This window comes from Oryza sativa, chromosome 10, assembly GCF_034140825.1.
Source record: "Oryza sativa Japonica Group chromosome 10, ASM3414082v1".
Classification (NCBI taxonomy): Eukaryota; Viridiplantae; Streptophyta; class Magnoliopsida; order Poales; family Poaceae; genus Oryza; species Oryza sativa.
In genome coordinates, this window is record NC_089044.1 from 4085558 (window position 1) to 4096221 (window position 10664).

Genomic DNA, 10664 nt, shown 5'->3' on the forward strand with positions numbered 1-10664 from the left:
TCGTCCTCTATTAGCTGCGATGGACAGTTTACCTTCAAAAGTGACATGATACAAGTTGATACTTAATCGACGTCGTTGCTCACCTAAAAATCTGTTAAATATCGTTTCAAGGATTCGCTGCCCAATTTCTGGATCGCTCAGCAATCTTGTAGCATACTACCCAACTTGCAAGCAAGGGTGTACAAATGATGTTCAATTTATGAAGTACAAGGTGTACTCAGAGTGATGTGCTAAGTTAGTGTATGATGTTCAGTGCACATCAACAACTGTGTCCTCAGGGCCTTGGTCATAATTTCTTCGCTTCTTATATCATTATGTACGAGACACATAGAAATTAACATAATGCTTAACTATACGGACCATCCACAACGCTGGACAGGCATATTCATTGGATGGAATGTCCATTCTTATGGATTATTTCAACTTTTCTTAATGGGTGTTTGGAGAAGATGGAGAAAAATTTCCTGTATAATTTCCCTTTTCTTGGTCTGACTTTTCTTTTCTATTAATTTCCCTCATCAATTTGCATTGCTAGTTGAATTACATACGGCTGAAGGCAGCTGTAACAATATCCAGGACATGGCCTTTTCTCCCCCGAACTAATTAATTTTAGGTTTTTCTCCTATCCTTAAAAAGGTATATACATTCTCATACTTGAGATGTACCTCTTACCAAAACTAACGTTAAAAGCTGGAATATAGTTGAAAACTCATCTTTGCAAATATTCTTGAGTTTTTACTTTATTTTTAAGGTGCTGTGGTAGTTGGGAGGTATACATATACCTTCACCCTAAAAGTTATATACCTCGTAACTAACACTATGTGGTATATATATCACCCATGAATCAGAAAAGGCTCGTCATTACCAACCATAAATTTATCTTCTAATCAATTTATTTTTTATCACTAAAATAATGATATATACCTCTTCAGCGATGAGAGAAAACCTCAATTAATTAATACTCTCTCAGTAAAAAGTAATACCATGAATGTATCCCGTTTCACCAATAAAAGAAATTCCCATCCTTACCTATCACTGCCGGTTAATTAGGTGTATGAGCCTCAAAAGTTTTTACAAAACTTTGCATCATGCTGCATCTTAGTGGATTTTCCTTTAAACGTTTGTACCCATGCCAAAAACAATTCAGAAGAAATCAAATCTTAATTCTAACTTCAAAGTCAAAATAAATATTTAAGTAACCATTGTTACGAGTAGACCCGGCTGAGATGACGCGACCACCTGAACGCCACAGCAACGATCGAGTTGACCTGGCTCGTCCTCGTACGCTCAAGACGTCAATGCGAGGACGATGTCTACCTCGGTGCAACGCACCCACCCGCCCACCACGCACCGGACCATGACAGCCACTGCCCCTCCATCCTCTCCAGGTTTCGCGCAGAAAAGTGCCGCCGACCATCGTGCCTCCTTGAAAACTAATCCCCGCGCAAAATAGAGGGCCCGTTCACTTTGATGCTATTTTCAACCTTATCAAATTTTGGTAAAGTTACCAAAAAAAGTGACTACATTTAGTTTGCTACCAAATTTTGGTAACTATATAAGAAATCCTGCCAAAATTTTGGCAATGCCAAAATTTGATAAGGTTTTTTTTGGCATCAAAGTGAACAGGCCCAGAATGTCTCTTCTTATTTGTACTAGATGTATCACATCCCTTTAAAATCTTTTATATTTTGGAATGAAGGGAGTAACTATTTCTTAAAAACTGGATTAATATGATTTTTAAAACAATTTTTGTATATATATTTTTTAAAAAAAGATGTATCACATCCTTTAAAATCTCTTATATTTTGGGACGAAGGGGTAACTATTTCTTAAAAACTAGACTAATATGATTTTCAAAACAATTTTTGTATATAATTTTTTTTAAAAAAAGTTACACCGTTTAACAACTTAGAACATGTGCACATGAATAATGAGGAATTTGAGTTAGGAAAGCTAGCTAGAAAAAACTCAGCATAACAAGCTCGGCAAACTCGCCACCATGCTACTGCTCCCGGTAAATCCATGTGACATCTCCCACACGGCCACACCTTTGCCTTGTCTGCTTCGTTGTGCGCTATGCGTCCACGCTGCGGCCATGCGCCGAGCTCTTATCCGGCTCGCCTGCTCGCGCGGTCGCGCCCCGCTTGTGTCAGCCACAAGAACACCGGAGGTGCGCAACGACGAAGCCAACGTTGACTCGGACGACTACCGCGCCTCCCTGGCCTCGCTTGCTCCCGCCTTCCTCGCCAAGGCTGTGTTTATTTCACGCTAAAATTAAAAGTTTGGTTGAAATTGAAATGATGTGATAGAAAAGTTGGAAGTTTATGTGAGTACAAAAGTTTAGTGTGATGAAAAAGTTGGAAGTTTAAAGAAAAAATTGAGATCTAACGGTGGCCACACATTTAATGCTACTGTGTCATCCGAACTGCCTTTTCTTTTTCTTGGGCTGTGTTTAAATCTATTCAAACTTCCCACTTTTCTGTCATATAAAATATTTGGACACATGCATGGAGCATTAAATATGGACGAGAAAAAACCAATTGCATAGTTTGCATGTAAATTGCGAGACGAATCTTTTGAGCCTAATTACGCTATGATTTGATAATGTGGTGCTACAGTAAACATTTGCTAACGATGGATTAATTAGGCTTAACAGATTCGTCTCGCAGTTTACAGGCGGAATCTGTAATTTGTTTTATTATTAGTCTACATTTAATACTTCAAATGTGTGTCCGTATACGACACAAAATTTTTTGCCAAAACAAATAAACACGGTCTGATGCCATGCTTCCACCTTCCTCGCCAAGTCAACAAGAAGCACGGCCGCACATTTAATACTGCACCATTCGGCCAGCCTTTTCTTTTTTCCTTCCACTTGCACCTGTACGTGCCATGTCACACTCAGAAAATTAGGCTGTCTTTTATTAGCTTTTCCAACTCATTTTCCTCACTTCTTACATGCCAACTTTTCAAACCGCTATATCGTATGTTTTCTTTTTCAAAAGCTCTTCTCGTAAGACTATAGTTAAATTAATATAATTATCTTCTTTATCTATTTTATGTTCATGGTTTATATAGTTCTTTATTAAGTATAAGTCCTAGTATAGACTTCGTATATCTGCTTCATCCTAAGCTAGTCGATCCATGCTACGGTAACGGTCCAATGACCTTTACAGGTAGCTCTAGCTCCAACTTGTTCATCCATTGGGTGAGAGTACCGGGTGACTTAGTGATATTATTTACTAGCATGAGCATGGTACGTGCTTAGACTAGATAAATATCATTGGATGCGGGTGTGCCCTACGGAAAGTGAGGTAGGCGGCAAGTGGTGACAGCCCTGTCCGTCCTTTGTATTTATACATGTTTGGATATGACGTAAGAATGCATAAACGTCATAACCATGCTGGTAGACCAGTAGAGAGTTATCTCTCGGTAGTACCTAGGTGCTTGGAACTAAGTTCTATGTTATAAGCATGTATATGTTAAGTATATACTAGACATGATTAGTATAGAAGTATAGATGGATTGTAGTTTTCTAATACTAATTTCCTACTAGATCTCCTGTTTGTCCACCAACTTATCAATTATTATCTTATACCCTTTTTAGACCATGGTGAATCAATTATAAGTTGATTAAAGAGATATAAAACATATCATTATGCTGCTCCCTTCCCTGCATAAATACAAATATGATAACCTTGGAGATTCTCATGGGTGAAATGCTACAGCGGTATTCGTCCGCTTGTGGATTTATCTGTAACGTAAGAAATACCAATAAGCATTTCTAGCGCCGTCGCTAGAAACTAGTTTTATAGGAAAAAGTATGAATTACCCTCGGAACTATGATGACATTACAAATTAGCCCCCTTAACCACAAAACCAAGCATTTTAAACCCTGAACTATCTATACCGGACGAATAATCCCCCTCGACCTAATCCAAAGCTGTTTTGTCCTATGTGGCGTACGCGTGAAATCCAATCAGCATTTTCCTTTTAAAAAAATAGTGGGGCCCATCTGTCATACACTCCCACCTATATCTTTCCCCTCTTCCTCTCAATATATCTCTCTGTCTCTCAGAAGTTGCCGGGAGGGACCGACACGGTGGCTGGCGATGGGTGTGGCAGGGGCGCGGCGGGTAACGGGCGTGGCGGGGCAGGGCGAGCGGCGGTCGGAAGGCCACTGTGGGCGGCGAGCATGGCGAATCTCCCCACTACCGGCGACTCTTCTCCCGCCACCTGCCACTGTATCTCCCTGCCACCGACGCCTCCTGGAATGTCCTTGCCGGTACCGCTTCTCCTTCACCGATGGGGTTTGCCTCCACCTCTGCCGTGCCATCGTCGCCGACCGCCCTACCCAAGCTTTGGCCATGCCGGTGAGCCACGCCCTCCTCCGGCTCCTTCTCCGCTGCCGGCCTCCCTCGCCCGAGCCATCACCACCCGCTGCCGCGCGCCATCCTTCGCATTCCAGAGTGGAGGGCGGGCCCGATCGCGCCGGCTGCGCCCCGCCACGCCAGCCATTGGCCAAGGAAGAGGGGAAAGTGAGAGCTGAGATAGTATGATATGAGAGCCTTACCATTTTTAAAAGATAAAAATGCTGACTAGATTGCCATGTTTACGCCACGTGGGACAAAACCGCTCCGGATTGGGTCAAGGGCGGTTATTCGTCTGGTATAAATAGTTCAAGGTTTAAAATATTTGGTTTTTTGGCTTAAGGGGGTAATTTGTACTTCCATGATAGTTTAGAGGGGTAATTCGTACTTTTTGCTTTTTTTATATGTTTATAATCATACTATGATTAATGAAACCATAGTCCAAACAAGTTTACCTTATGTGTTTTCTCTTTCGTATGAAAGCAGGTAGTGCAGGACAAGTTGTGGGAAAGCAGGTAGTGCATGACAAGTTTCAACTTGCCAACAAACTTCATTGATAATCTAGATAAATATGTGAGACAAGTTTGATCTCGCATTGTTCCATCGCAAATTAGGCTCTTGGCACCCAAACCAGTTATCTTCACACCAGATCGCTCGCAGCCATGCTTAGAGGACTCATCGCGAATACTCGGCTCCCTCTGCTTTGAGTGTGCCCGTTGGGGCATCTATCAACACTGGGGATGCCAGATCAAGACGTGTCTTATCACTATGGTGCATTCCAGCCCATTCTGTGGGAAGTCCAATGAGGACGCAAATCCCATCTCCAGCAATTCCTTGAGCTCTCTAACACCTTTATCATCAAGAGGGTAACCCAGGATGCCATCATGTTCGGGAGGTAGAGGCACATCTGTCGTGGCTGGTGTGGGCAGAGGCGCCGAGAGGACTGGTGCATTTGGCGTGGCCAACATAGGCAAAGGTGTGGGGGGGGGGGGGGCATAGCACCAGACGGGAGCGAAGCAAGCTTGTCAAGGAAGGGTGCAAGTGCCGTGGGCGCGGCGGTGGAAGCATGGGAGGTCGCGGAATCAGCGACAATGGTGGTGCCGGGGTCGACCTTCATGCCTTCATGGAAGTGGAACACAAAGTGGATATCATCCGCAACAGCGGCATAGGCGGAGTCGAGGATAGCAATACAGAGAAGGCAGAGGAGTCGGTCGACATGGTGCAACCGAGGGAAGCTAGTGTGGAAGGATGGTGACGAGGAGAGGAGATTAGATTGCGGAACCGGTGGACCAGTAGTCCAATACCATGTTGGAAGGATAGACTCGATGCAATAATGTTTTGATCACAGAGATTACATATATATAGGCTACAACCCTCAATTTATGCAACCAACTTACAGCAACAATATCAAGAGGATAGAAAGGGAACTAGATGGGATCGATTACATGCAGGATAACAGAGAAATATTCTAACAGAAAGGGAATGCTTGAGCGATTGCTTGGTTGTATTCATTGAAAGAGAATTATTCTTGGAAGTTAAGGATAAGGATATCAACACTCATTTTGAAAACATCCACTGGTGGAGAAACCATCTTTCGTCGGTCGGCCGATTTCCACAATAGTCCCGGATGCAATAAAAACCGGGGCTAAAGATGATCTTTAGTCCCGGTTCAAAAGGGTAACGGGCATATTTGATCTTTAGTCCCGGTTTGTGTTACCAACCGGGACTAAAGATCATCTTTAGTCCCGGTTCGAATGCTGTCAGGGCCTGTCAGGCCCCCCCGGGATCTTTAGTCCCGGTTGGTAACACCAACCGGGACTAAAGATCGTAACTTTAGTCCCGGTTGGTAATACCAACCGGGACTAAAGATCCCGGTGATCTTTAGCCCCGGTTGGTGCTACCAACCGGGACTAAAGTCCCACCCCTATATATATGTCTTCTTCCTCCTCCAGCTGCCCGAGCAAGCTTCAAAATTTCTTCAAAAAAGAGGGGAGGTCATGCCAAAATTTCTATTGAATTTATTTTGGTGATTACATACAAATCGGAGGTGCCTAAAAGGTTTGCAACTTCATCCTCCAATGTTTTTTTTTGTCATACTACATTTGCACCTATGTTTTGCACACTTTTTTTGTCTCCAAAATTTAGTTGTAAGTTGATGAGAGAGAAAATGTGTGTGGGGAAGAAAGAATATATAGAAATTTAGTTCATTTGCTAAACAAGGTTTTATAAAATAGTTGAGAAGGAAAACTCTAGTGAAAGTTAATCTTAAATAATAGAAAACAAACTAAAATGAAAATTAAAAGAAGTAAAACACATTAAAATTAGTTTAAAACTTTACAAATAGTTTTTAAGAATTATTTGGTGTAATATTTTATGATTTTTGTATGAATAAAGATATCTTATAATTATTGTATGACTGTCATTATTGTAAGAATAATTATTTGTGTACGGTTTTTTTGACTCATGTAGATGGATCGGCAATGGATGTACGCTGACTGGCGGTCCAAAGAGTTTATTGACGGCGTGCACTATTTTTTGAGAGTGGCCGAAGCTAACAGGCAAAGGGGTTTTATTTGTTGTCCATGCAATAAGTGTAAGAATCAGAAGGAGTATTCTGCATCCAGGACTATTCATTTCCACTTGTTTGAGTCGGGGTTCATGCCAAGCTATAATTATTGGACATCCCACGGAGAGCAAGGTGTTGAAATGGAAGAAGATGAAGTGGAAGACGACAATATTCCGGACTTTGCTCAGTATGTTGGATTTGAAGGAAATCAAACGGGCGAGGAGGAAATAGCTGCTGATGGTAACGACGTTGCGGATGATCTTGGTCAGATGTTGCAGGACGCCAGGGAGGACTGCAAAAGTGAAAAGGAGGCCCATAAATTGGACAAGATGTTGGAGGACCACAGAACTTCGTTGTACCCAGGTTGCGAGCAGGGGCACAAAAAGTTGGATACCACTCTGGAGTTGTTGCAATGGAAGGCAAAAAATGGGGTTAGTGACAAGGCATTTGGCGATTTATTGAAACTCGTCAAGAACATTCTTCCGGGGGGAAACAAATTGCCCGAGACAACGTACGAGGCTAAGAAGATAGTCTGCCCGTTAGGACTGGAAGTTCATAAGATTCACGCATGTCCGAACGATTGTATCCTATATCGCGGTGAGGAGTATGAGAACCTAGAAGCATGCCCTGTTTGCAAAGCACAACGATACAAGATTAGACGGGACGATCCAGGAGAAGTTGACGGGCAGCTAACAAAGAAGAGAATTCCTGCTAAGGTGATGTGGTATTTCCCTATAATACCACGGCTAAGGCGTTTGTTCAGGAACAAGGGGAATGCTAGAATGTTGCGATGGCACGCTGAAGAGCGTCAACAGGACGGGATGCTGAGACACCCCGCCGATGGTTCGCAATGGCGAAACATCGACAGAAAATTTAAAGAATTTGGAAAGGACGCACGAAACATACGGTTTGGTTTGAGTATGGATGGCATGAATCCTTTTGGAGAGATGAGCAGCGGCCATAGCACTTGGCCCGTTACGATGTGTATCTACAACCTCCCCCCCTGGCTATGCATGAAGAGGAAGTACATAATGATGCCGATTATTATTCAAGGCCCCAAGCAACCTGGTAACGACATCGACGTGTACCTAAGACCACTGGTAGAAGATCTTAAACAGTTGTGGAAGAAGGAAGGTGTCCCCGTGTGGGACGAGGACAAACAGGAGGAGTTTAACCTACGAGCGCTGTTGTTCGTAACCATCAACGATTGGCCTGCACTTAGCAACCTACCCGGACAGTCCAACAAGGGGTACAAGGCTTGCACTCACTGTATGGATGAAACAGAAAGTACGTATCTTAAGCACTGTAGGAAGGTTGTATACATGGGTCATCGTCGATTCCTTGCAGCAAACCACCCGGTACGGAAGAAAGGCAAGCACTTCGAACATAAGGCCGACCACCGTACGAAGCCTAAACATCGCAGCGGGAAAACAGTGTTTGCTATGGTTAAAGATCTTAAAGTAGTGTTCGGAAAGGGGCCTGGAAGCCATCATATAGAGAGCGAAGATGGTCACGCGGCGATGTGGAAAAAGAACTCTATATTTTGGGAGTTACCATATTGGGAATTCTTGGACGTACGCCACGCAATCGACGTGATGCACCTCACTAAGAACCTTTGCGTAAACCTTCTTGGCTTCCTAGGTGTATACGGAAAGTCGAAAGATACACTGGAAGCACGTAATGATCTGAAGCATATGGAACAACGCGGCGACCTTCACCCGGAACCAAAGGAGAAAGGAAGCCATTACTTGAGTCCAGCCAGCTACACTCTTAGCAAGGCAGAGAAGGAAAGTATGTTTGAATGCTTGGAGAGCATAAAGGTACCGTCTGGATACTCCACGAATATCAAGCGAATAATAAGCACGAAGGAGAAGAAGTTCACAAACCTAAAGTCTCATGACTGTCACGTGTTGATGACACAACTGCTACCAGTTGTAATAAGGGGTATCCTTCCAGACAATGTCCGGGCAACAATAACAAAGCTATGTGCATTCATGAACGCAATTTCGCAGAAGGTCATTGATCCGGATAGATTAGAAGCCCTTCAGAATGAAGTGGTGCAATGTCTCGTCAGTTTTGAGTTGATATTTCCACCTTCATTTTTCAATATAATGACGCATCTGCTTTGTCACCTTGTGAAAGAGATCCGTATTCTCGGGCTTATGTACCTACACAACATGTTTCCTTTCGAGAGGTACATGGGCGTTCTGAAGAAGTATGTTCGTAACCGTGCTCGTCCAGAGGCAAGCATCGCCAAGGGTTATGGAACAGAGGAGGTCATCGAATTTTGCGTTGAATTTATCGAAGACCTTCGCCCAATCGGGGTACCTGAATCACGCCATGAAGGGAGACTACAGGGAAAGGGAACTCTCGGAAGGAAAGCAATAATGACGGTAGACAACAATTTATTCCGTAAAGCCCATTTCACTGTTCTGCAACACTCTTCATTGGTAGCTCCTTACATCGAGGAGCACTTGGCTCTAGTTCGCGCCAGGAACATCGGTAAGTCCGATGCATGGATTACACGGCATCACATTGATACTTTCCCCGCGTGGCTACGACAACATCTCATGGGTAACGAGTCGATCAACCAACAACTTGCCTTCCTGGCGAGGGGACCGTCTGGGTCGATCACGACATTCCAGGGATATGAGATCAATGGGTACACATTCTACACGAGAGCCCAAGACATGAAGAGCACGAACCAAAACAGCGCTGTTCGTGTCGATGCCATGGGACACGATGGAACAACTGCCACGTATTACGGTGCCATCGAGGACATATGGGAACTTGACTATGGTCCTCTCAAGGTTCCTCTGTTCCGTTGCCAATGGGTTAGGTTGACTGGTGGAGGCGTAATGATTGATGACAGTGGGATGACAACTGTTGACCTTAACAAGGTTGGATACTCGGACGAACCTTTTGTCCTTGCCAATGATGTAACGCAAGTCTTTTTCGTGAAGGACATGTCTAGCAAAGGAAAGAAGGGCAGAGGGCCTGATGAGCCTAAGCGTCAAGTGGTTCTCCCAGGCAAAAGAAAAATCGTCGGAGTTGAGGACAAGACTGACGAGGATTACGATCAGTTGGATGGGCAACCCCCTTTCACGGTGACGATTGACCCTAGCATCCTCCTATCAAATGAAGACACCCCTTACTCACGCAGCGATCACAAGGAGGGAACAATAGTGAGGAGAAAGTACGTGCGGTCAACCGTCACCGCCGATGTAATGCCGTAATTATTGTGTACACGATGTAAACTATTTTGGATGTATTGATTATCCATATAAATCAATTGATGTATGGCATATGTTAATTACGCATGATTATTAGAGGTTTCAACAAGTTTAAATCATGTATATGCTAGTTATATGTGATACTTACAATTTTTAAAAGTTTTAAATCACACAGGTGGCAATTTCATATGTATGTTAATTAGAGTTTTTAACATTTAATTTACTAGCATTCATATGCTAATTATAATTGACTAGAGGATTTTTAAAAGTTTTAAATCACGCAAGTGGCAATTTCATATGTTAATTAGAGTTTTTAACATTTAATTTACTATCATTCATATGCTAATTATAATTGACTGGAGAATTTTTAAAAGTATTAAATTTAATATATTTTTAAAACTATCATTCATATATTAGAGTTTTTCACAATTTAATTTACTATCTTTCATATGCTACTTATATATGACTATTTGAATTTTTAAAAGGTTTAAATCA